Below are 26,262 nucleotides of genomic sequence, written 5' to 3'. Positions count from 1 at the left end.
GCCAAATAATGCATTCACAGAGACATTCGTCATTTACCAACAACTTTCAGTTGGTGGTAAATAACGAATCCCCACACCCACCACACACTCCCCCTACATCTCATTTCTGTATTCGGTATTTACCGAATCAGTAAAATTACCGATTCGGTAAATTACCGAATGCAGAAATTATCCCCCTACATCTCAAAAGCCTAAATACCGGTCGGTAACGGTATATTTACCGAAAATCGGCCGTTACCGACCGGTATTGGGCTACCTACATATGGCCCTGAGTGTGCAATAAGACTCCCTAACTTTATTCCTGACTGGAGGTTTCTGGTATGGCCTGATGCTTCATACTGTCCAAATGTATTGTTGTTGGTGGGTTTTGGTTTCTAGTTCTCCCACATCTATTACTGGGTCTAAAGAACCATGCGACCTCAGAGACCGATTGATGCCCGTGAAGGGTGAAAAATGCTACATCAGAAGCATCCCCATAGTTACCTCTGTGTGGTATATCGGATAGTCTTGAATGCTCTGTTACCCAGAATAGATGCCCACATAGCCTTTCACAGTATCCCAGGTAAATTGGAGGACACCGAGGTGCAATTTTAAAGGATTGTACAACTGCCACGACAAAGGCTGTTTCAATGGCACACACATCTTTATTTGTCCAACGTAGAGTCAGTCTATACTCAGGAACAGGAAGAACAAGCTCTTCCTGAACACAGAAATGGCATATATTTCAGACTTGCACGATACTTGGCAGTACACACAACACAAATGTTCCTTTACTATTTCCTTTATGACTTGTTCATAAGAGGAGGTAAAGGAGACAAGTAGTTGTTAGATAAGGCACTACTACTGTGTGATAAGAGGTGGATGAGCTACCGAAGCCACAAGCCCAAAACAAGCTGCACTTTTTTGTGGATTCTGTGTGCCACACATGTCTAACCTCGTGTGCTAAGAATTAAAGACAAAGCATTGACCTTTAATGTAAAACAGGAGAAAGAAAGAGATACACATCTAATGACTGAATTGCATAATGTGAAAGCAGAAAACCTGGGATCAATCCAGCTTCAAATTGTGTGATCCTAATTACATATATTTCACTGTGCCTCCCTTTTCTTCATTATTGCATATGAGAGCACCTTAAAATACACGTGTTAAGGATGTGTGCTGTTCATAAATCTCTCTTGTGTTTGATTTAATACACTACAATATTGCTCCATGTATAATAAGAACGTAGACCACATTTTGGATGCACATGACAGATGAAGGAGCCGGTTACCTCTCCTGAATGTACCCTGGAACCCTCGGTCGATGAACCTTTGGTGTCTGCTTTAGAAATGTAGAGGGGGAAAAAACTCATTCAGTTGGAATCACCAGCACAAAGAATCAGGACTCCGAAGAATCACAGACTCCAGGTTGTCAAGTTTAGTGGGTTTATTACAAAGCCACAAATAACTGAACATACAAGCACCTCAAGACAAGGTTGTAAAAATACATTGGAACTAATACAAAGCCAAACCTACAACCGAAATGTATCTTCTGGGACATGAAAAGGATAACAAATTCCAAAACCAGAACGCAGGCAATAATTGCCCCCACGGCTAGATCAGTCTTCAATGGAGGTTTGTACGTAAAAAGCATTAGTCTGTCCCTACTCTACCACTAACGTCCCTACTTAGCATTCGCCAGGCAAGTCAGGAAAAGGTGTTAGCCTGTGAAGACTTCCTAAAAAGTACACTCACATTGTATGGGTCAAGTATCCAAAGGCTACTGAGCTCATTCTAAGATGCTCCTTCTCTCCTCATCGATCTCCTCTCCGCTCCTGACTCAACCCTCGGGGCAATGTCCCTAATACAAACACCAAAATCTCTGCTCAAGCCCCCTACTTATCTTCTCATCACCTTATACAGTTGGGCGCACCTCATAGGTGATTTTACAGTTAGTTTTGATACTCCCAGCTCCCAGCTCCTGGATCAATGATCTTGATTCCCAGGCCTTCTCTAGTGAGAAAGAACACCGCCCCACATTATCAGCACTTTCGTGGGTAAATGTATTCTTTCCTCCCCTGAGCCTAATTTTCTAACACAAAAGCGTTATTCTAATTAACAAAGATGGGTTTCTCCACCTGCAACAGAAACATGAGAGAAGAACAAATCCAACATGCACATGAAATTCAAACCTCAACTCCATGATTAATGAGCACCAGGGAGACTACATTTCAGGCCTACAGAAATTGGCCAACATAAGAAAATAATACATCAGCATCATGGAATTACATGTGAATGAGCTCTTTTACTGAGCATGGTTACATGGGCACATCAGATGTGTGAATGAATGCAAGCATTTAGAACAAGTCTATGCGTTAATGTTTTCAGCTAAATATGCATGTATTCCAACAATAATTTCTCAAAGTTTATATGAAAAATATACCTAGCACATCACGTTTCACATTATTACAGTACACATTCTCCCGTCATAGGTTAACACGACAAAGGAATAAATGTAGGTGCGAACTACTCATGATCATAATGCACCCCTACAAATGAAAAAGCACCATTGCGCTCTATTACAGCTGACTTGCCTCTTAGTTCACTAGTTATTGTCATATGGGTGAAAGGAAGCCATGAATGTTTTTAAGTTCATGTTTAAAAACGATCACTTTTCATAAATGCCTCTCAATGCAGTAATATAATCTGATGTGCTAAGGTAAATTCTTCCATGTGTTAACGAAATACACTTTGAATTTCGAATACACTTTACCATATTTTTGTTTGATATTTGTTGCACGATTTACATGACAAATGTTTTGATAGCTTGGCTCGTGCACATGCTGTTAGGGCCAAGCCACAACATTGGCTTGACTTTAGCTCAGCTCGCTCTGTTTTATAGGCTTGACAACCTCTACTGTATACATAATACATTAGTTAATGCTTTCTAGGAACCTTATGAACCCTGTTATTCTGATATAGATTTGAATGGATCATGATACCTTATCTGAATCCACTGATGCGATTTGTGGTGAAGTGCACATTACCTGCATAAATGCGGTAGAGCACTGGCTGTGTTGTAAGGTCATAGCCACATGTAAAATACTGAATAACATTGCAACAGATACTGATCATCTAAAGGGGAGGTAAGAATGATAAAGAGTGGAACCACTCAGCTTCCAAATATATACAGAACTAATCAAAGGGGGAATGGTGCCACTTTGATACCTTTCCTACCCTAGAAATCCGTAGAAAATGCAGGGGGTTGGAGGCATTACTAGGTATGCTGGCAGGTCAGGACCCTTGATGAAGTAGGTTTAGGCCCGTCTGGGGCATGTGGGGGGTGAGCTGCTCTTTTGTCTCTCTTCTAAAAATAACCCACATCTGTTTACGTTCTCAGTGTTTGACTTCAGGGCCGGTTCTCCTCCAATGCTACCCTATGAGGCCTTTCAGAGCCCATTAAGAGGTACTTTTTTGGGTCACAGCAGCGTTTGCATGTATGTGAGAATTCACACAACACGCTCAAGATGTCTCTGATTAATTCAGTAATTCAATGTTGAGTGCTTTTGCTACATCAGGATTTTATCACTATACTTGGGCACTTACAGGTCATGGTTTATATTATGTTTCTGTCTGTCTTACTTTGCATGTTTATCTTTGTCGAACACACTTGCCAATGTTAATGGCACGACATGGAAGGTGTATGTTTTAGACCTGGCATCCTTTGGTGTGTTTCCCCTGTCTTTTTGCTTTCTGACCTCCTGGTTTTGACTATGTTTTTGCTGGTTTAGTGTCTCGACGCACTGCTGTCTAATGTTAAGATGCAAGTGTTCCTATTGGAAATTGAATTATGGATTGGTGTTTCCATGATTGGCATATTTGATTTACTGGTAAGTCCCTAGTAAAGTGCACTAAGAGTGCTAGGGCATGTAAACCAAACGCTGCTAGTGGGTTTGCAGCAATGATTGTGCCACCCACATGAGCAGCCTTTCAAAGGGTTCTCAAACCTGCCACTGCAGTGTGTGCATGCAGTTTACTGCCATGTCGACTTATCAAGTGCACCCACTTCCCAATCCATAACCTTCCCTTTTATTACATGTGAGTCACCCCTAAGGTAGGCCCAATGTACCCCTATGGGCAGGGTGCAGTGTATGTGAAAGGTAGGACATTTCCTGGTGTGTGTGACATGTCCTGATGGTGAACTACAGTGCAATTAGTTTTTCACTGTTGAAAGGCTATCTATCCCGTAGTATAGAATGTGGAATACTTGGTAACATTTTGCAAGTATATCTTCCCATTGTAACAAGATAGAGAAATGAAGTTTAGTATACCTGAACTCAGAATGTCGAAATGCATCTTTTAGTAAAGATTATTTTTATATTCTGTGTTTGGAAATACTTCTTTTAGAACATAGGTATTTTCTTGCTTAGCCATCCTGTGTGCCTCTGCTGGGTTGTGGATTGACTGACTGGCTTTTGAGTTGTAGGGGATGGAGATGTGCATTCTCTTCAGACAGCCACTTGGGGGGGGGGGGGGGTTACAGGTGTGACCTGCCTTTCCTGGATGAGTCAGGGATGGGCTGCATATACCTGGGCTGCATTTAGAGTAGTGGGATGAGATTTCCTTGCACCTGAATGGGCCTGGTCTGCCTTGGACAATGCTGTCTCTGCCTCCTGCTGGGAAGCTGGGCCAGAGAGAACCAAACTTGTTTGCACTAAGCACAGACACTCTCTGCCCAACAAAGAGAAATGCAGTATAAATATTTGGGCTCAGACCCCAGAACTTTAAACCTCTTTTGAGACCAAGAAGACTGCCATGAAGAAGCTGTGAGAAGGAATACCACTTTGCTGTGTTGGCCTGCAGTGGCTGCTTCTGTCTTGTGCAGTGAATGGACTGGACTGAACTTTCTGCAACTTCTTTGTGTGAGTTTCTCTAAGGGCTTGGGGTAAAGCTTGCCCCCTGTTCAAGAAGTTTCAGGAACAGCAAAGACTTTCTTCTGATGCCGGCGCCATTGACTCCATTTAGCCATCCGATGAGAGCACTCCCACAACTACGACACCGCTGCTTGCACCGTGAGCTGTCAGCACCTCGACGAGCACTGCATCACTTTGCACAGCAGCCCTGGTGTCACCGACGCCGCTGGACGACCGTCCCCGAGCCTCTGCCACAAGAGGAAATAATCTTGGGTGAGAGCACTTTTTTAAAAATTTAAGGATTTCCAGGGTAGGAAACGGGTCACAGTGGCACCACTCCCCCTTTGATTAGTTCTATGTATATTTGGAAGTTGAGTGGTTCCAATCTTTATACTTCTTACTCCCCCATCTTTCAATGATCATTATATGCTGAGAAGCGCCCAGCTTTTGGAGTGTCTTTTCTTTTGCAAGGGGCAATGGTTTGGATTGCAATATCCGCCATATAGGCCAGTTCAATAAGTTCGGATGCCCATTTTTTTTATTAAGGAGCAGGCATTCAACTATTTGCACTCAATGACAGAGAACTTTGGTTTGCCATTTACAGATGATGATGTTTACTTGATTTTGTCAACTTATTTGAATGATTTAGACATTGCACAGACCATGGCACAAACATACAACTGAGAAGCTCTATTGAACCTCAAAAGAGAACAGATTAAAACTGTCATCCACAGGGTGAATTTGATGGAATACCTCAGAGTCAATGCAGTGCCAAGAGGCATCTCATATATTTTTGTAAGATAAAACATTCAGAAAGGATAGGTCACTTATAGCCTGGAGATGCACCTGTGACTGGCTTATCCTCATCTTAAAAACGTCAAAAGAATTATCGGTTGCCCTGACCATCAAAATTGAGATCAGTGAAAATACATTTTTATTATTATTATTATTATTATTATTATTATTAATAATAATAATGAGATTTATAGAGCGCATAGCTGCCCAAAGGCTTCCCAGTGCTAGGAGACCGATACCAAATGGAAGTTGGAGGAGGATTAATGATATTGATGAAGCAGCCAAGTTTTAATTGATTTACGGAAGGATACTTCCTTTTCCAGAAATCTAGATTCACGTGGAAGAGAGTTCCACAGCTTAAGTGTCAGATAGGTTAAGGATCTACCTCCCCATATGGCTCTCATAATTCCGGTGGTTTTTAATAGCTATTTAGAGCAGGATCTGAGGCTTCTGTTTGGGACATATGGGGTCAACAGGTCTTTGATTTTACTAGGGCCCTTGTTGTGTAAGGCTCTGTGTGTCAGACAGAGTGCCTTGAAATTGATTCTGGCCTCAATCGTGAGCCAGTGAAGAGCTTTTAAATGCTTTCCAACTGGTTTGTGTAGTGGGACCTTACAGAGCAGACTTGCTGCCCCATTCTGGACCACTTGGAGTCTTTTGATGACATATTTTGGTGCCCCTAGGAAGACTAAATTTCCATAGTCCAAACGTTATGTGACCAGGGAATGGACTACTGTCTTTCTAAGCTGTATGGGGATACACTCCAAAACTTTGCGGAGCATTCTGAGTAATCCAAAACATGTACCTGCCAATTTTTTGGCTTGGATCTCCATTGTTAGATCCTATTTGAGCTAGAAGCCAAGATTATTGATAGTCACATAGGGAGTTGATGGGCTACCCAGGCATTTAGGCCAGCTGATCAGAGGCCTGGGAACCTCTTTATTTCCGAGGACCATCAGCTCCTTTTTGTCCCTGTTCAGCTTCAGACAGCTGTTTGTCATCCATTCCACAACCCTTTCCATGCAGAGATGCTAAGCTGTCAGAGTCACCGTTGGATCTGGGATCCAGGGAGTCCCCCAACTGGATGTCATCTGCATATGAAATCATGGAGACATCGCAATCTTGGGCTATCTGTGCTAGTGGTCCCTTCTGAACATTAAACAGCGTGGGACTGAGCTAGGAGCCCTGAGGCATCCCGCAAGTCAATGGCATTGTCTTAGAATTAAAGGTTGGCTTCCATAACTTGAAAAGTTCTGCCTTTCAGGAAGGATGACAGCCACTCCAGGGCTTTGTCTTGGATGCCAAGATCCAATAGTCTATTTCGCAAAGTGTGGTGGTCCACAGTATCAAATGCTGTGCTGAGGTCAAGAAGTAGTATAGCGGCTGACCTTCCGTGGTCCAGTGTCATTTTAAGTTCCTCTACCACTGCCAGGAGTGCTGATTCCGCGCTATGCTGTGGGCAGAAACCCATCTGTGTGGGGGTGGAGGCATTGCTTTGTTTCCAGAAACTCTCTCAGCACTCCATTTACATTTTTCTCTACCAATTTACCGACAAATGTCAAGAGTGAAATGGGACGATAGTTCCCTAGATGGGCTGGGTCTAAGTTATTTTTTTTTAGCAATGGTCTGATTATTGAATTTTTTGTTGCACTTGGTACTTCGCCGAACTCTAGTGAGAGATTTGTGGTTTTAGCTAGTGTCAGGAGCAGAACCTCTGTGAGCTCTTTAGGCACATGAGGTAGAGCAGGGTCTAAAGGCGAGCCTGATTTCACCTCATGCATCAGTAATCTCACATCCTCTGTATTGACTGGTGGGAAGCTACTGAGAATGGGCATTGGGGGGTCCGCGCCACATCTCTTTTCTGACTTGTACATGTCTCTCTCCCGGTCATGAAGGGCTTATAAATGTCCGTAACTTTTTTGAGGAAGTAAGTGGCTAGCTCGTTGCATCGTTCATCCGTAACCTCAGCAGTGTGGTTGTCGTGTGTTAGGGAGGTTAGAGATGTGACCACTGAGAAGAGTTCCTTCAAGGAATTCTGAGCTTGTTTGATCTTTAGCTCAAAGAATTGTGCCTGTGCCTCTTTGATACTATTGTGGTACAGTCTAACAGCTGCCTTATACTTGGCTTTGACTTGAAAGTCATAAGTCTTCCTCTATTCCCTTTCGATTTTTTTGCAGTGTTTCTTTAGAGATACTAGTTGAATGTTAAACCATGGTGCTTTTTTGGGCATGGGTTTTGGTTTAGTAGATGTTTTAGGGGCCAGTTCATCCAATGATAGTGTAATCCTGCTTTCCCAGCTGGAGTAAGATTAATCAGCCTTGTCCTGTATCTTAGTGGCCAGTGACATTAGAAGATCCTCCCATGTGTCTGTATTCAGCTTAGATCAGTTTCTTGTCTTCGTAACTCCGGAAGGTAGGTGCTTTTTCTTTCCAGCTTGCCTATTGCCAAGTGCAAACGGGATAAGAAAGTGGTTTGACCAGGGTACTGATGTTGGGGTGGAGACTGAGTTAAAATTGTGTATACAGTCTGTTAAAATGTAAAACTTCCATCCTCGCCCATTGCATGGGAATTTACCTTATGGTCAATTCTTACGTATAAGAAGGAACTGCAGTAACATCAATGATTTCAAACAATAATCAGAGGAGCTGTCTACCAGACTGAGAGCTAGAGATTATCCAGAATGTACCATTAGAAGGAGTCTGAAGAGGTTGAGGACTCAAAACCGGGAAGAACTTCTTGAACCACACCCAAAACAGCCAGACACATCTACCCTCACTTGTGTTGCTACATAAAACAAAACTTCTAACCACAATACATGTATCATCAAAAGACATTGGCGCATTCCAAACTCAGGATGATTACACTTTGAACAACCAAGATTTACCCATAGTGGAGGCTAAAACCTGAGTGACTACTTAGTGCACACTAGACGACGGACACTCATTGAAAGTACCACGACTGTGAGGAAACTGTTATGGGCCATATCTCTTGTGGCTTGTGCAGTGTCTGCCACTTAACATCTAACACAAAGACTGAGACATACTAATTGCAATGCCACACATGATATGTATATGATCACTTTCTCTTGTGATTTACTCTACTTTAAAATGACCTGTAGAAAAGTACAAATACAGATAATGGAACACAGAAACAACATGTGAGGTAAAGAATTATAACAAAAATGAACTACCACTTTATTTCACAAAACCACTCAGCGAATGATCTTCGGTGAGTTGTCCCTGAAACTTTGGAATATCCGAATAAAAGAGCAGAAAATATTCTTTTTGAGAAAGTACAACATTGGATTTATAATTTAAAGACATATAAGACAGGGCTAAATGATGAAGTTCTGTGGCAGTCCCTGAATAAATAAACTGTTACATTATGTTTATTTTATTTCTGGCAATGCCTGACACAAAAGAGCATACCCATCCATTGTGGGAGACACATGACCCTTATTTTCCTATCAGGGACATATTACTTTGTCACAAAGGAGTGTGCCTAGATATTAGAGATGTGTCCTAACAGTCCTTTTAGTTTTACAATATTTTACTCTTTTCCTTATTTTCAGAAGTTTATTAGTAAACAATTTACGTTCACATCCCAATTTAGAGCGCAAATCCCCATAGAAAATATTGTACACCATTATCGCACTAAGTGCAGCTGTAAGAAACATCAGAATTGGGTGTTCTCTGTATAGAACGATGCATGCGGATTCTAGAAACTGATGGCTGTACATACATGGGACAGAGACTTGTAGAATCCAGGTTGGTTCGACGTCTTTAAAATCAGCATGACACTTCCGCCCACCGATAAGCAGGGGTTGGAGGCATCGCTAGGTATGGTGGCTGGGTAGGGTCTTTAATGAAGTAAGCTTGAGCCTGTTTGGGGTGTGTGGGGGGGGTCAGATGCTCTTTTGTCTCTCTTCCAAAAATACGCAGTTTTTAACCCACAGTTATGTTTACGTTCTCAGTGTTTGACTACAAGCCCTGTCCTCCTCCAATGCTACCCCATGAAGCATTTCAGAGCCCATTAAGAGATATTTTTTGGGGTCAAAGCAGCGTTTGCATGTGCATGGGAATTCACACAATGTGCTTACAAGCTCTCTGATCAATTCAGTATTTCAATGTCGGGTGCTTTTCCTACATCAGGATTTTAACATTATACTTGCGCAACTAGAGGTCACGGCTTAAAATATGTCTTTGTATGTCTTACTGTGCATGTTTGTCTTTGTCTGCCATTTACTATTGGACTGTTGAACACACTTGTCAATGTTGATGGCACCACAAGGAGGATGTAGGTGATATGTGTATCTGGGGTACAATGTACTAGTATACTTTGATCTTTCCTCATTATTGTGTTGTGCTTCTCTCCATATATACAGGCACCCACCAAACAGCTGGAGCTTAGGAGTGTATAAATGTAGGTAGTGCATGTAGGAATGCATGTTCTTTCACTTACTTAAAATGGCGCACATTGCAAATTAGCAGATGCATTCTAATGAAAAATAGTTTTTGGGGGACTAACAAACAAAGAGATGAAATAGGGATGTGTTAACTTAAGGTCCAGAAGAAAGCCATGAAACCCAGTTGGGGCTAAGAGGGCTGAAACATGTAGACCACATTTTGGTTGCTGCCAGGGGTTCCTAAACTTCTTCCCTTTGACATCACATTTGGTTTTAATCTTACCCTAGTACCAATTTTAATTTAATAAAAGAATCCCTATTTTCGGTTACTTGTGGTAATTTTTATTGAACACAGATCCCAAAAGTACATTTTCCTTAGAAGTGCTCCCTCTGTCCACAGGTTGAGCTCATCCAGACACACCAGGTGTTTCAGATATGGACTTGATGATGAAGCATGCCACAAAAGGAAACTTTAGTGTAGGAGAGCCCTTTTAAAAGATTCTAAGTATTGCCAGGGTATGAAAGGCATCGTAGTGCCCCTCCCCCCTTTGATTAGTTTTGTAACATTGCAACCAGGCAGGGACTTCCACCTATAACAGTTACAGAGCATTCAGAGGAAGTTGAAACCCCTCCCCACAGCCCCACACACTCTTTTCACTCCTCCTAGAATGGGTGCAGTGAGACAGCAAAAGGAAGGCCTCTGATTATCAAGACCACCAGGCCAACAGAAGGAATTCACACACACACAGTTCCAGCATCACCAAAAGTCTAGGACAGTCAGTGTTTTGCTCGAAATACAAGTACCCAGTTTCAGACATGAGGGAAACAAGAAAGAAGAAGAAGGTAAGAGAGAAAAACAGGACGGCAGAACAACTGTACATTCTGTGCAACCTAAAGAAGTGTTAACGTATGAGGCACAAGAACAACAAACACATTTAGACACAATAAGATAATAATAATAATAATCATAATGTTGAACTTACCATCTTTAGGCTATGGGATAGCTTTATCTGTTGGTGGAAAGTAAGGGTAGTCTTGGACTGGAGCTGGTATTAATGAGCGATGAGAACCAGGAATACATCACAAATGGAGAGTGGAAGGCAGGAGCTGGGGACAAAAAGGATGTGAAGAAATGAAAAAAAGGTGAATGCGAGCGAGGTATGCCGGTTCTAAAGTACTGCACATCGCAAAACCCACCAAAAGTGCATAGCGGTATTTAGTGTTTTAACTGGAAGGTTACATATGCATGCATTGTACCAGCTACCGTCTTGCAACATGCCAGACTCTGAAGGTAAGGACTTAACATAAAGCGTCTTTCAACAGTCTCAAACTCCATGCTGCACTCAGGTGTCGTAGACGCCACAAGTCAATGTTGTATTCCTTCAAATTATTGGGAGCACATCCAATTGATTACTTAATTCCAAAAACGGAAAAAAACATTCAGAAAGGATAGGTCACTTATCACTGAAGTACTGGGTATTTTAGTCCCAGCGGTGCAGGGGCACACACCCTATGACTTCTGGGTTTCACCCTGTTCCGGACCTACAGAAACACAGAGTCTTCTGGGTGAAGTCAAAGAATCGTTTATTGGCTGCAGACCAATTACAGGTATCCTAGAAGTACACCAGCGTGTATGTTCTCAGGAGACTGCTGAAAATCATAGGAACAGGCTACATCTTAAATAGGCCTTTTCTGGCCCCAAGCATACATTCCTGAGTTTTATGAAACGGCAATATACAAGGATATGTTACAAAGAAAAGGCAGAGTCATGATGACCATCCCACATTCCAGTTCGGCCAGCCCACGATGATTTACACAACAAGGTTCAGATCCCACATTAGATTTACAGATCCCCCCAATAAACATGAGCATCTCCTGTTTTGGGAAGCAAGTCATAAAGCAGGAACAGCCAGGTGCGAAAGAGATTAGCCAGGGGCTTGTGTAGGATGAAAAGGGTTTTATGACGGGCCAAGCCCTGATACGAATCACAGGTGGAGAGAGGAAGGGGAGCTCGTGAGACCAGTTTGACCCGGGGCAGCAGAGCCAGCTGCCCAGGTCACAGAGAAGTCAGAGAGGAAGCCCATGTACTGTGAGGCCCGTATTTGCTCCATTATAGCCTATGTGAGGGCAATGACAAGATGGCCACTGCTTCCAAAATGGAACCCGCGTAGCGAAGCAAAATAACGTGTACGCAGTGCATTCATAGCTAGAACGATATATAAAGCACTCGTACGTGCCGCATTTACCATTTGCGGTTCGCTAATACCAAGATAGACAGAGGTAGGGCCCTGTTCCCTACGCGGTCCCGAATATTAAAGTACGACAGACCCTCCTTTTGCCCTTACATAGGCAATCACTATACTCATCTTAATCCGAGTCTAGGTCAATGTTCACAAAGTCATGGAGATGTTGCTGTAGCATCATCCTATTACTTAGCCCGTCCCTCGATACAGGTTTCCTTACACATAAGGTAGCACAGAGGCCACATATCGCAGGAGCACACTGTATGCATAGACAGAACAGGAAAAGAATGGCTAAGATCATTCCAATGACCATTAGAACTTTCCAACCCCAGGCAGATATCAATTCCCAGAACCACCCCACCAGTGACCAATCTCCCTTATCCACGTGTATGGATTCAGATATTTTATGGAGTTTGGAGATGGCTTGATACACTGTTGGAGCATTATCTGGTATGAAAATGCAGCAACTGGATTGGATAACCCTGCATACCCCACCGCGGTCTGCAAGAATAACGTCTAGGACCATGCGGTTCTGCAAAGTCATAAGGCGATCCGCTTGGAGCTCAGCTGTCAGATTACCAAGGGCACCAGCCGTTACATTGACGGTGGATTCAACCACACGAGTCAGCTGTCTCAGGTTCCTACTATTGACCATAGGTCCCCAAAACGGCAGGAAACCCAAGAAGAAATCTCCTGCTTCCTGACCGGCAGTGTCCTCCTTACTAATCACGCCTCTCACAACTCTGGTCTTGTGATAGTCGGAGGCAGCAGTAAATGTAGGCGGTAGCAGATTCGCAATATAACATGTGCCCGAGAAATCAGGGGGCAACCATGTATATGCTCGATCATTACAGACGAAATATGTACCCTTGGCAGTCAAAAACACAGGGGAAAACTGTGACGGAAAAGTGTACGTTTCAGTACAGTCACTTCTTCCCAGTTGAGCTCTAGGATTCTGACCATTACCCTGTAAGCAGAACCGACCCATGTGGGGTACGACCCAGATTGGAGATGAGATTTTTCGCTGTCTTTCACCCAGACTAATACTATACCCCGTCGCGTTCCATCCTACATAAGGTCTCAGCTCTTCTTTGGGAATGGATGAGTATGCATCAATATCCCTACTCATATCGGCAATTCCTCTCACTAAGGCTTTATTATTTGTACCAGGTCTGATGGAACGCGGTTGGCGAGGGGAGTACGTATCTAGAGCATAGAGAAACATGGTCTGGAATGCCCATGACGATCCATTGTAACTATATGGCAGCACCAGGTAGGGAATACCCTTGTTAATGGTATGTGGCATTAACCCACACACCCAGCAATTGGTCGTGTTCACTACTAGTTGGTGCTGGTGCAAGAGCTGGATGAACGAGTTATTTACGAACTCTGATCGTCTGGTCTGTTCGTGTTCAGGCAAAGGGTGAAAAGAGTGAGAGGAGGCAGTAGAAAGGGGTATAGGCTGTTCAGTGGGTGCAATGGGCTTTTGAGCAGAGAAAAACACACATCCTACAATAAACATCATTATACTACACAGTGCAAAAAGGCACAAAAAGACAAAACATTTACTTTTTACAATTCTACACATCCTTGTTTGAAAGTTCATTTCCTCAATCGGTCTCTCCATCTTAAACAACTCCATCCTCTACTCGGGCCGCTCGCGGCGGATGAGTTTCTTCTGCTAAGGAGTACGCCTGTCAGTCCAGGGAAACGCCCTAGACCAACCAGAACCGTTGACCTAACGTCTTCGGCCTGTACCCCAAAGTCTTGGCACCGCGACCCTGCGGCAGAACCCGGATGGTGGTTCGAAAAACAAAAATCAAGAAAGTCCTTCAGATGGGAGAGCAAAAAATGTCAAAAAGGAAAGAGTAAGGAAAATCTTTATTTGTCCATGGGCCTTGGTCTCAAATTATAACGGAGACGGCCAGGTGCCGTTTGGTCTTGAAACAAAAGTTCAGGCTCAGTGGTGTCCAGTCGATTCGATGGCGGCACAGCTTCCTGCAGAATATTGTCACTCTCTTGGACTGAAGCTGTGTCTTTTAGGCGTGCGTCACTGAATGGTACAAAACGAAGCACAGTGTCTGTCTCAGTGTCGGCGATACCCTCTTTGACCCACTGGTCATATGGCAGAGGCAAAGGGACTATTTTGCAGTGGGCACCATGAATCCAGTGCTTCCTCCCTTTTACTCGCACCGCTGATCTCGTTGACAGAAGCACAAGATGAGGGCCGATCCAGCGAGGTTCGTCGTTGCCCTTACGCTGGAAATTCCGGACCAGGACCCACGAACCAGGGTTGATAGGGTGTCCAGGAGGTTCAGAAGCTTGGGGAAGAGTATCATGTACCTGTTGGTGCAAAACACGCAGTTTAACAGTCAAATCATACAGGTAATCGAGCAGTACTGGATGCTCTATTTCACTAAACTTCGTAGGCCTTGGCACACCCCATACGTTGGCCGGGCGGCCAAAGACTACTTCATAAGGACTAAGTCCCACTCGTGAGTGTATCGTCATTCTGGTGGACAGGAGTGCTAAAGGCAGAGCGTCAGGCCATTTAAGACCGGTGCTCGCCTGGATTTTGGCCAGCTTGAGCTTTAAGGCTCCATTGTAGCGTTCAACTAGTCCAGCTGATTGGGGGTGATTTGCAGCGTGGAATTTCTGCCTTATGCCTAAACCTTCACATACATTCTTCATCACTTTACCCACAAACTCACTTCCATTATCACACCATACCATTCTCGGCATTCCAAACCTGGGGAAAAATTCCTTCACAAGGGCTTTGGCTGTGGATAGGGCAGTGTTATCTTTCAGAGGATAAGCCTCTACCCATTTGGAGAAAGCACAAACAACCACCAGTACATATTTTAGGTTGTTGCATCTGTCCATGTGAATAAAGTCCAGCTGCAAAACTTCGAATGGACATGATGGGGGTGCAAAGTGACCGGCTGGAGTTGGGGTTCCCCTACCAGGGTTGTACTTCAAGCATACCATACAATTCTTGACCACATTCTCTGCACACTTGGGAATCCCAGCATTCTGCCATACTGGAGCCAACAACTTACAGATACCTTTCGTACTGATATGTGCCATTCCATGTGCCATAGTAACCACTGGAAGCACATATGCATCAGGCAACAACCATCGCTTATGTTCTGTCAGATCAATCCAACAACCATTCTCATCCAACTTACCCATACTCTCTCTCCACTTGCTTAACTCTTCTTCTGTAGCTTCAGCCTGAAAAGACTTCACACTCTCTATTGTGTTCTCGCACATTCCCACATCATTAACCCATCTTGCGGGGCCTGCAACATACATTCTAGTCTTCACATTCTGTGCTGTCTCTTTCGCGGTCTCATCAGCAAACGCATTCCCACGTCCAACATCATCTGTGACTTTCCTGTCCGCACTGCATTTCATGATCGCAACTTGCAACGGTAGGGTCAGTGACTCAAGGAGATCATTCACCAACTTGCCATTCTGGATTTTAGCTCCATGTGACGTCAGGAACCCACGCTCTTTCCACAGTCGCCCGAAATTATGAGCCACGCCAAAGGCGTACTGGCTATCTGTGTATATATTCACTCTCATTCCTTCAGACAACACGCATGCTCTCGTGAGGGCAATTAATTCTGCTGCTTGGGCCGAATTATGTGGCACTCGTGCAGTTTCCACGACCGTGTGTAAAGTCGTGATAGCATATGCAGCAGTCGTGTCACCATTAGGGAGTTTGAAGCATGAACCATCCACCCATAAAGTACCATCACACTCAGTCAGGGGAGTATCTTTCAGATCCACTCTCCCTTTCGTTTCTTCTTCCGTTCTGAACAGGCAGTCATGCTGCTCAATCTCATCTGAGTCTGCTGGAATCGGCAATAACGTGGCTGGATTCAGCGTATTGCATCTTTTTATGTGTATATGATTCGCTAACAGTGTGAGTTCATACCCTGATAATCGCGCACTAGTCAAGTGTTGTGTCTTGGTCCTATTTAATAATGTGTCTACAGCATGTGGAACCATAACGATCAATGTGTTGTCCATTACCAGACCAGCAGATTGTCGGATAGACATTGCTGCAGCAGCTGTCGCTCTCAGACAGCTTGGCAATGCCCTCGCTACAGGGTCCAAGGTGGATGAAAAATATGCGCATGGGCGCGGTCTGTCGCCAAAAGGCTGTGTTAACACTGACAACGCACATCCATCTTTCTCGTGAACATACAATGTAAAAGGCTTGCTATAGTCAGGAGTGCCCAACACAGGTGCTGAACACAACGCATTGCGCAATTCCACAAAACTTTTCTGGCACTCTTCAGACCATGGGATAGGATTCGGTGTGTCTTTGCATGTTAATGCTAATAAAGGTTTTGCCAACAAAGAAAAACTTGGGATCCAATGCCTACAGTATGAAGTAATGCCCAAGAAAGCACGCACTTCTCTCTGTGTTCTTGGCACACTCAACTGTGCGATGGCTTGAATTCTTTCTGGGGTCAGTCTCCTTCCCTCCTTCGATAAGAGATGACCTAAGTAGGTCACTTCTTGTCGACAATATTGCAGCTTAGAGAGAGACACTTTGTGATGGTAAGCGGATAAATGGCGCAACAATGACAATGTGGCTTCTTTACAGATCTTCTCAGTATCCGCGGCGATTAGTAAATCATCCACGTACTGAATCAGGATAGCTCCACTAGGTAAAACAAGTACATCAAGCTGCGCTTTCAAAGCTTGACTGTATATGGATGGACTCTCGCAGTAGCCCTGGGGAGCGCGTTTGAAGCGGAAGCTTCGGCCTCCCAGACTAAAACCAAAAATGTCTCTGCTCTCTTCTGCAATTGGGATGCTAAAGAAAGCATTCTTTAAATCTATCACTGAGAACCATGCAGCAGAAGCTGGAATCATCGTTAACAAGGCAGTTATATCAGGGACAACCGGAAACTGTGGCACAACAATCTTATTAACCTCTCTAAGATCAATCACAAATCTGTAAACAGGTGGCTGTGAAGGGTCCGTTCGTTTTAAGACAGGTAAAATCGGACTATTGCAAATGTTGCCTCTTGTCTCTTCAATCACACCCTTATTAATCAAGTCGCTGACAATGTCTAACAATGCTTTCTGGCCTTCATTAGAGATTTTGTACTGGGGAATACGTGGCAGTCTGACATTAGCCTTTAAAGTTACCACGTATGGCGGTATCTCCAAGAGGCCCACATCATTGGGACCAGTAGCCCAAAGGGCATCCGGAAGGGATGACAATTCAGGTGGCATTGTATTTTTAGACAAGTACATAGGGGAAATCACTTTTTTGCCTAATGTAAGTTGTACTCCTGAAGGAGAACAATACAGTGTAGCGTGCAATCTTTTCAACAAATCTAATCCCAGCAAATTCTCACCACAACCTGTTGTTAGGATCAGGGGTGCTTTCAGTTCGCAAGGTCCAACAGAAAGTGACATGGGACTAGAAATCGGGTTCCTAACTGGGGCGCCAGAAAAACCTACTGAAACATTTATATCGCCAGACAAAGGTGCGCCAGGGAGTTTGGAATGCATTATTGAACTCTTTGCAGCACCAGTGTCTAGCAGGAAAGGCTCCGTTACGTTTGCTGTAGTCACATCAACATACGGTCCACTCTGATCCACTGGCACTGAAACAACTCCCTCTCTCTGTCTATGGCTGTCCTAGTAACCATTATTTTCTGCATCGCCATCCTCCACATAATAATCATTATTGTAATACTGGGCCGTATTACTAGTCGCGTTAGCTTGCTGATCAAAACTATTAATGGCGCTTTGGGGCGGAAGAGGACGCACGTTTTGGGGGACACTTCCACGCCCTCTGCCTCTAGGAGCTTGCTGACCACCTCTACCTCTGGCGCCATACGCATTACCGTTCCGTTGCATTAATTTAGGGCAACTATATTTAAAATGACCTTCCTCTTTGCAGTATGAACATTGGTTGGGACCTACAGGGACACGTGGTTGATAATACCCATTCATTTGCTGATTAGTCTGAAACTGTTGGGGTTGGTGATAAACACCTTGGGGTTGCCTATAATTATTCTGACCTCCACGTGGTGGATAGGCCTGCTGTAAAAGGACCTTTGTCTTTAATTCCTTCGTTTTCTTTTCTGTCCTATCTTTCTCGTCTTTATCTCTGTTTTCATAATACTGTGCAGTAGCCAGTATTTGCGCTGAAGAAGAAACAGCCCAAGAACTCTCTGAGTCTTTCAACTTTTTACACAGGTCAGGAAGTAAATTCTGCACAAACTTATCCACAAACAGCCGTTGGCCACCCTCAGTACTCATATCCTGCCCACTGTGGTCAATAAACGTTTCCTCAAACCTAGTAAAGAAGTCTGACACTGTCTCATCTTTCTTCTGCTTACATGCAGATAACTTGTCCCAATTTACGCGCATCGCAGGCATTAGTGTCTTCATATACGTGATTATTCTACCAGGCAATTCAGCTACTAAAGGCTCAGGTTTCGCGCCACCAGTTTGTCTTGCATCAGCAGCAATAATGTTAGCCCATGTATCCCCTAGTTCTGCATCGTGATCTGCATTACGAATTGACCCCCATAGAGGCTGTGGAACAACATTACCAAACAACATGTCTATATCGGCCAGGTTCATAACGCATGACCCTGCCGTCTGTGACAACTCTTTATAATAACCTGCTGGATTTTTACGGGGATCAGGCAATGTCTGTTTAAGTGCTAACACCTCAGAGCGCTTCCATGGAACATGCACCCAAACACGTTGGAAATGCGCTGGCACAGCGGGGTTATTGCCGACAGCTGCAACTGCTTCCTTCCATACCGGGGGAACTTCTCTCATGGGATAGTGTCGCGCTTTTACCTTTTTCCCCGCAAGGACATCTTGCTCAAACAATGACTGATGACAATCATCATTCCTAAAGGAAAATACGACCGCAACTGCTTTATCTATATCGCGGTCCACAATTACACCAGTTCCGAAATCAAACCTCACTCTACACAATTCCTGCGGGCTCGGATTTTTACCACTATCCTCCAATTCCTCACAGAGAAATTCGCACATTTTCTCAAACACATATCTCTGTTTTGGGGCATCCCACTGATGGAAGACATTGACAACTGATTCCACATCATACAATGAAGGGAAAACAATCCATCTACGCGCCATGCTATCTATTACCCTTTTCTCATCAGGGTTAGGCAACTGACTACGCAATTGCTTACGCCGTAAACCAGGAGTCGCACCAGATGACTCAAAGAGAGGCGACATTAACGTAGTAACCACATTAGCTAAACGCTGTCGCGCTGAAGGAGAAGCTGAAGCGGAAACAGGGGGAAAAACAGAGGGAAGAAAAGAGGATGTAGAAACGGGTACTGGAGTGGTGCAAGGAAGAGTGTTAGGGGAGGCAGCTGCTGGATTAGGCAAAGTCGCAGGAAGTGCGGGAGCAGTTGGAAGCACAACTGGCAGCCCTTGAGAGGGTTGCGTTACATGGATAGGAGCCGGCTGCACAGCAGCTGGCGGTAACGGCAAAGCTTGTATTATATCAACTGGAGGTGGCATATTCACAAGCTGGGGAGGTGCTGTGGCATTTTGAGCATACGGAGGTGGTGAACTCAACAAATGTGACATCAGGGGATCTTTTTCCTTTTCTTCTAACTCATTCTGCTTAGAATGTGGTAAAGCTGGGTAACATTTGTCAATCCCTAACTTACGCTGCCTGTGCATTTGCTCGCTCATCTGCTCCTCCTCATTGTCTTTAAATTGTACAGCTGCTTGCATTACTGACATACCTCTCTCTCTTTTATTCTTCTTCGCTAGCTTAATTTCCTTCTGTTTGGCTTCCTTTCGCCATAAGCGGAAAGAGTCAAACATCGCCGGCCGGGCTTTCTTCTTAAACAATTTAATTTCCAAATTATCTAAAATATCGGTATCAAAACTACCATTTTGGGGCCATTTTAAAACACCGTCTTTCCTGGTGTAGTGGATCCACACTTCATTATATGCAATTGGGCCTACGCCATGTTTTACATAGAGCTCATAAGTTGGAGTTCCAACCGGAGGAACCGGACATGATTCTTCCAGCTGGAAACCTTTTCCACAACCCAAACAGAATAATCTACCAAATAGTCCAGAACCAGGCATCTTCGCTCACTAGTCTAGATCCAAACGTCAGAGGATTATCGATTACGATATTCTCGTGAATACACAAGTCCTCTGGCTTTGGGGTTTGCAAACACCAAATCACCAAATTACCAAATCAAACCAAACGATCCCGAAGGATACCAAAACAAATGGGAGACGCTCCACTTATACTTAACTGAATATTGCTGATCGATGACGTCACCAGAAGACTCTCTCGATTGTTTCGCTCTCTCAAACTCGTCAAGGGTCCAAAACAGGTCGATTAATCAGGGCAGCAGTCCTTCGTAGCCGTCGGGACGCGGAGAACCTCGCAGAAAAGACTTTCGGACCACGTCGACATGCAGGGGTCGATGAAGTGGCGGCCTTCCTCCGGAATTTCCACACGAAGCTCCTCACGAACCTCTGGCTTGGACTGGTACCGCTGAAATCGTCCCGAGTTGGGCGCCAAACTGAAGTACTGGGTATTTTAGTCCCAGCGGTGCAGGGGCACACACCCTATGACTTCTGGGTTTCACCCTGTTCCGGACCTACAGAAACACAGAGTCTTCTGGGTGAAGTCAAAGAATCGTTTATTGGCTGCAGACCAATTACAGGTATCCTAGAAGTACACCAGCGTGTATGTTCTCAGGAGACTGCTGAAAATCATAGGAACAGGCTACATCTTAAATAGGCCTTTTCTGGCCCCAAGCATACATTCCTGAGTTTTATGAAACGGCAATATACAAGGATATGTTACAAAGAAAAGGCAGAGTCATGATGACCATCCCACATTCCAGTTCGGCCAGCCCACGATGATTTACACAACAAGGTTCAGATCCCACATTAGATTTACAGATCCCCCCAATAAACATGAGCATCTCCTGTTTTGGGAAGCAAGTCATAAAGCAGGAACAGCCAGGTGCGAAAGAGATTAGCCAGGGGCTTGTGTAGGATGAAAAGGGTTTTATGACGGGCCAAGCCCTGATACGAATCACAGGTGGAGAGAGGAAGGGGAGCTCGTGAGACCAGTTTGACCCGGGGCAGCAGAGCCAGCTGCCCAGGTCACAGAGAAGTCAGAGAGGAAGCCCATGTACTGTGAGGCCCGTATTTGCTCCATTATAGCCTATGTGAGGGCAATGACAAGATGGCCACTGCTTCCAAAATGGAACCCGCGTAGCGAAGCAAAATAACGTGTACGCAGTGCATTCATAGCTAGAACGATATATAAAGCACTCGTACGTGCCGCATTTACCATTTGCGGTTCGCTAATACCAAGATAGACAGAGGTAGGGCCCTGTTCCCTACGCGGTCCCGAATATTAAAGTACGACATCACCTAGAGATTACTGGCTAATCCTCATCATAAAAACGATAAAAAAATGATCGTTGTCCTCAAAATTCAGATCAGTGAAAATAAGTTAAAATTGTGTACAGATCTCAGCATACAAAAAGAGATTGGATGAGATAAACAAAGAAATGACCGAGATGATAGACTTCTTTACCCAATCCAAAATTCACACATGTAAAAGTATGCTCCTACTCTGCAACCGACTATACTCCACCTGGTGATGCTGACACTAATAGAAGTGATTTGGATTCTTTAGATGGGAATTCCAGTGGATCTGAGGGATGGAGCAGCGAGTAGGACAACCGAGGTGGATGAAGGGGCAGAATATGGAACCCACAATGGCAGGAACCAGGATCCGGACAACCCTCGTTTTTCCACCAACCACCATAACACTTTAGTGGCTGGGCAACTTCTTTTATCCCAGGTCCACCATTGAGATTTCGGGCAATGTACAGGCCCCCTTTTTTGCGAGAGGCCAAGGGCCACAAAAGGGAAAGAAAAAGAAGGAATCGCAGCGGGAGAACAAAAACCAACTACAATCGTTCTGGGGAAAAGAAAACTGTCAGGCGTCACTCACCCCTCCTCTTGAGTTATGCTTGTGTGGGCAACGGTGCAATGATTGCGACGACAAACCTGTCAGAAAATTTCTTATCTGCAGATGAAATCAATACATACACAAGTGGTTGTATTTTAAAGCTAACTAATATTTAGTATATGCAAATCTTCTCCAAACATTATAAGAATGCACATCATAGTTAATAATTAGTCAATGAAAAATGGTTAAATAGGTGAATACGGGAGGAAACCTAATCATATTTCATCACACATCCCTATCCAACTAGCCTAAATCCTACCAGTGTTATGATTGAGTGGTTTACAGATTAGTTACTTTAGAATATTTAATGCTGAATCAAGTCCCCTACACAGCCTTATGCTATTAGGTCTCAAGTCGAGGACTACTCTTTCAGCATCTCTCTAGCAACCAGCTGCTCTGCTTTGCTCTGCCCCAGTCATTAGTATCTTTTGTACCGCTTTCATATATGGTGACCTAGAGACTGAGGAGGGCTTTTCTCATGCTCAGCTCCTGTATTTGAAAAAAAAGGACAGTAAATAAGGGTTTGTTCAGATCTTAGGAAGCACACAGTAGCGGGTGTTGTTATATCTCTCTAGTACCTCTAAGAAGGAACAATGCAAGGTAGTTTACATTTGCAAAGCAGATAATCAGCTATCGTGAAATGTAAAATAATGCAGTAAGTGGAAAACATCTTCTACGGCTTGTTAATTTTACTAATAGAAAAATATGTCATAAGTGACCACATATAATTTGTAAGTCTGCATTAAGCTGAAAGTCCTGTGTAAGTAAGTGAAGAGGCGGGTCTTCTAGGCCCTAGAAATTCTGCTATATACCTTTAATGCATTCAATACACATGCAATAACCATAATAGCATACAGTGAGACCCTTGTAGTAAGTAACATTATCTCACCACATAAAAGCCAATTAGCGAGTCACCAGTCTCCCTTTGTAGCACACTGCAGCCATATTCAGCCCTCTTGTGAGACTCTGGCTTGTGGCCTAAGCCTGCTCCTGCTGGATCCAGATGTCAATTTGATGTTGCGGGCCAGGACTCCTGATGGTAGAACCTGATTCCAAAGGTCCTGCTCCAACCACTGTGCCCCATCTCAGCTCTCTTGTGTGGCCCTGCGTGTGTGGCTAGAGCCTGACCCGGCTGACTCCAGATGTTATCTTGAGGATGATGCGGGCGGATCTTCTGACCAGCTGCGGTACATGCAGGTAACAGCGGTGGGGTGGTGGTGCCATGTAAGGGGGGATTCCAAGGGACGATGTAGAGGGAAAATGAATTATTCATTTAATTTTCCCTCTGCATCATCCCTCGGAATCCCCCCATACACGGCCCCACCACTGTTTCATGCACGGACCCTGGCTGCTTCTAACGGTAGGACAGAACACCAACTTTTACTGGGTGGTTTCTGAATTATCTTTCTGATGAAGGGCCAGATCTGCAAACAGTAGGAATACTCATTTCCAAATTGCGATTCTCTCCGAATAGCAATTTGGAAATCAGTATTCCTAATGTATGGAAACACATTGAGTTTCATTTAGGGATTCCTAGTGGGTCGCAAATCGACTTAGCTCATGAATATTAATTAGGTATGTCGCAGTTTGCAATTGTTTACGAATTACAGCCATCACAGGGATGATGGCCTGCTGAGGCCATCAGACCACAATGTCTGTGATAGCTTTTTAATAAAGCAATCTTTTTTATTTTTGTTAATGCAGCCCTTTCTCTTTAGAAGAAAACGGGATGTGTTTAAAAAGAAAAAATTAAACCTTGAAGTAAGTTTCATTTTTTAAGAGCAGGTGGAGAGGACAGAGGTTCAAAGGATTCCTTATAGGAGGGTAGGAAGGAGGGGCCTGCTTTTTATATATCTATGCAGTGCCGGGTGTTCCCCTCTTAAGGATTCGCATGCACAGTGATTGTGCTGTGCTTGTGAAATTTATTGTATTTAATATAAATCTTTAAAGGGGATTATATCCCGCCTCCGTGCTTTCCTCGCTTTTCATTGGTTCCTGTGCTTGCCACTTACTTTTCCTCTATATCCATTGTCTGGGGCATACTGTTTCGCGCATTTACCAATGCTTGTTCCTGTGCTTCTCTTATCTGTTTCCTGGCAACCAAGTACTGTTTCCATCTGCTTTTGTGGAACTATTTTTTGTAAGGTTTTGCTTGTACAACGCTTGTGCTGTGCTCCTTTTTATTTTTAAAGTATTGGCATTTCTGTTCAAAAGTTTTTGCAATCCGATCTGCTGTGTTTAATTAGTTTGTGATTATTGGTTGACCCGCGCTGTAAAGTTTATTCTTTACACAAGGCTTAGAATGAATCGGTCTCCAAGCCTCGCTTTCAGCCCTCTGCTACTTCAATCCTAGAAACACAAAGTAGCAGAAGATCACCAAAATGGTGTACACCATATTTTGGATTTTACTCTACCATGCTGTGAAGTATGAATGGTGTGACTGTCGAGTGTGGCTCCACATGCTGTTCATCACACATTCATCACGCATTCAAAGTGAGTGTTTTCCAACATTACAATGTATCTGGGGCTGCAGACGGGCCATTGAGGAATTTACCAGTCTTGATTATTGCAATCAAATGTTTACATAACCTTAAAAGGATGTAGCCTAATGGCTAGAGCGGTTGACTTCAAAGCTGGGAAACAGGGTTCGAGTATCGGCAAGTGATGCTTAATATCCTGGGATTCTGGGCAAATCACTTAATCTCTCTGTGCCTAACACAAATGAATGTGTCCCTCTGTAATGCAACTGGTGGTCATGTAAAGCGCTCTGATACCGTCGGGTCACTTGGCTGTCCCTGAGCCCCACCCCCCTCTTAAATCTTGATATCCATATATACTTTATTTAGGAGATGTTTTGACCTGCCAGAGCGGCACAACATGGAAAGTCGTGACTCGTGAGCACCCACCCACCGAGTTTCCTGCCTGGAGCAGCTCTTTTGAAGTAATGTTGACATTTGTTGAACAGTTTTTTCCCCTATTATTTCATAAGTAATACAGAAGGGCTCCAGTACCATTGTGAAGAATTGCTTCAGGGATTAAACATAACCGGATGTTGCAGAGGATGGCCCCTGGCAGTCTCCTGTGTGCCTAGCTTGTCGAAGAGCACCTTCTTTTATCGTTTTCTATCCTCTGTTCTGCTTCTCGCCCTTCTCCTATAGAGATTTGCCTTTACTCTTGTTTACAAAAGTCCAGTTTTTTTAGATCGATCTATGACTAGTTGCACCAGTATTTCTGTGCATGCTGGGACTTGAAGTCATGCTTTTATAACGTCTCATAGCAAACTGAATTCCTGAAAATAAATAAAAGAATCAGGGCTGCTGAGCACTTCACACATGGACGTGTGAAACTTAAAAGCTTTGTTTGCTGGGTTGGCAGGGTGTTTTATGTCCTGCCTGCATGCAGCTGTGTAGGTCAACCCGTCATTGCATTGGAAAGGAAAATATTGGGTTTTTTTGTATCTTGAACGGGTTCTAAGGAAGGGCACGCATTTGCAAATGTTTCTATTGAAAACCGCGCGACTGTCAGCACTTCGAGATGAGACTCTCCTGCTGCCCTTTATAGGCATGCCCAGACGTCAACTCCTGGAGTCGGTTGTTTTCAGTTTGTAGTCTGCATTGTTCGAATTTTACCAACTTTTTTGGATAGCAGGCACGACTATATTTTTGTTTATCCTAAAATTATTTAATGCAACAATTTGTTTTAGCACACATTTCAATCGTGGTGGCAAGCTGCATAATTTTCGCAAAAAACATTATTTATTAAATAGCCTTCTGTTTACTTAAATTTGAAGCGTGATTTATACTTTCATTATTTATTACTATTTACACACATTTGCAAATATTTACACAATGTATCTGAGATGCTTTCTGCCGATGTA

Source organism: Triturus cristatus, chromosome 2_2 (genome assembly GCF_964204655.1).
Source record: "Triturus cristatus chromosome 2_2, aTriCri1.1, whole genome shotgun sequence".
In the NCBI taxonomy this organism is placed as follows: domain Eukaryota; kingdom Metazoa; phylum Chordata; class Amphibia; order Caudata; family Salamandridae; genus Triturus; species Triturus cristatus.
This window is presented reverse-complemented; position numbering follows the sequence as displayed.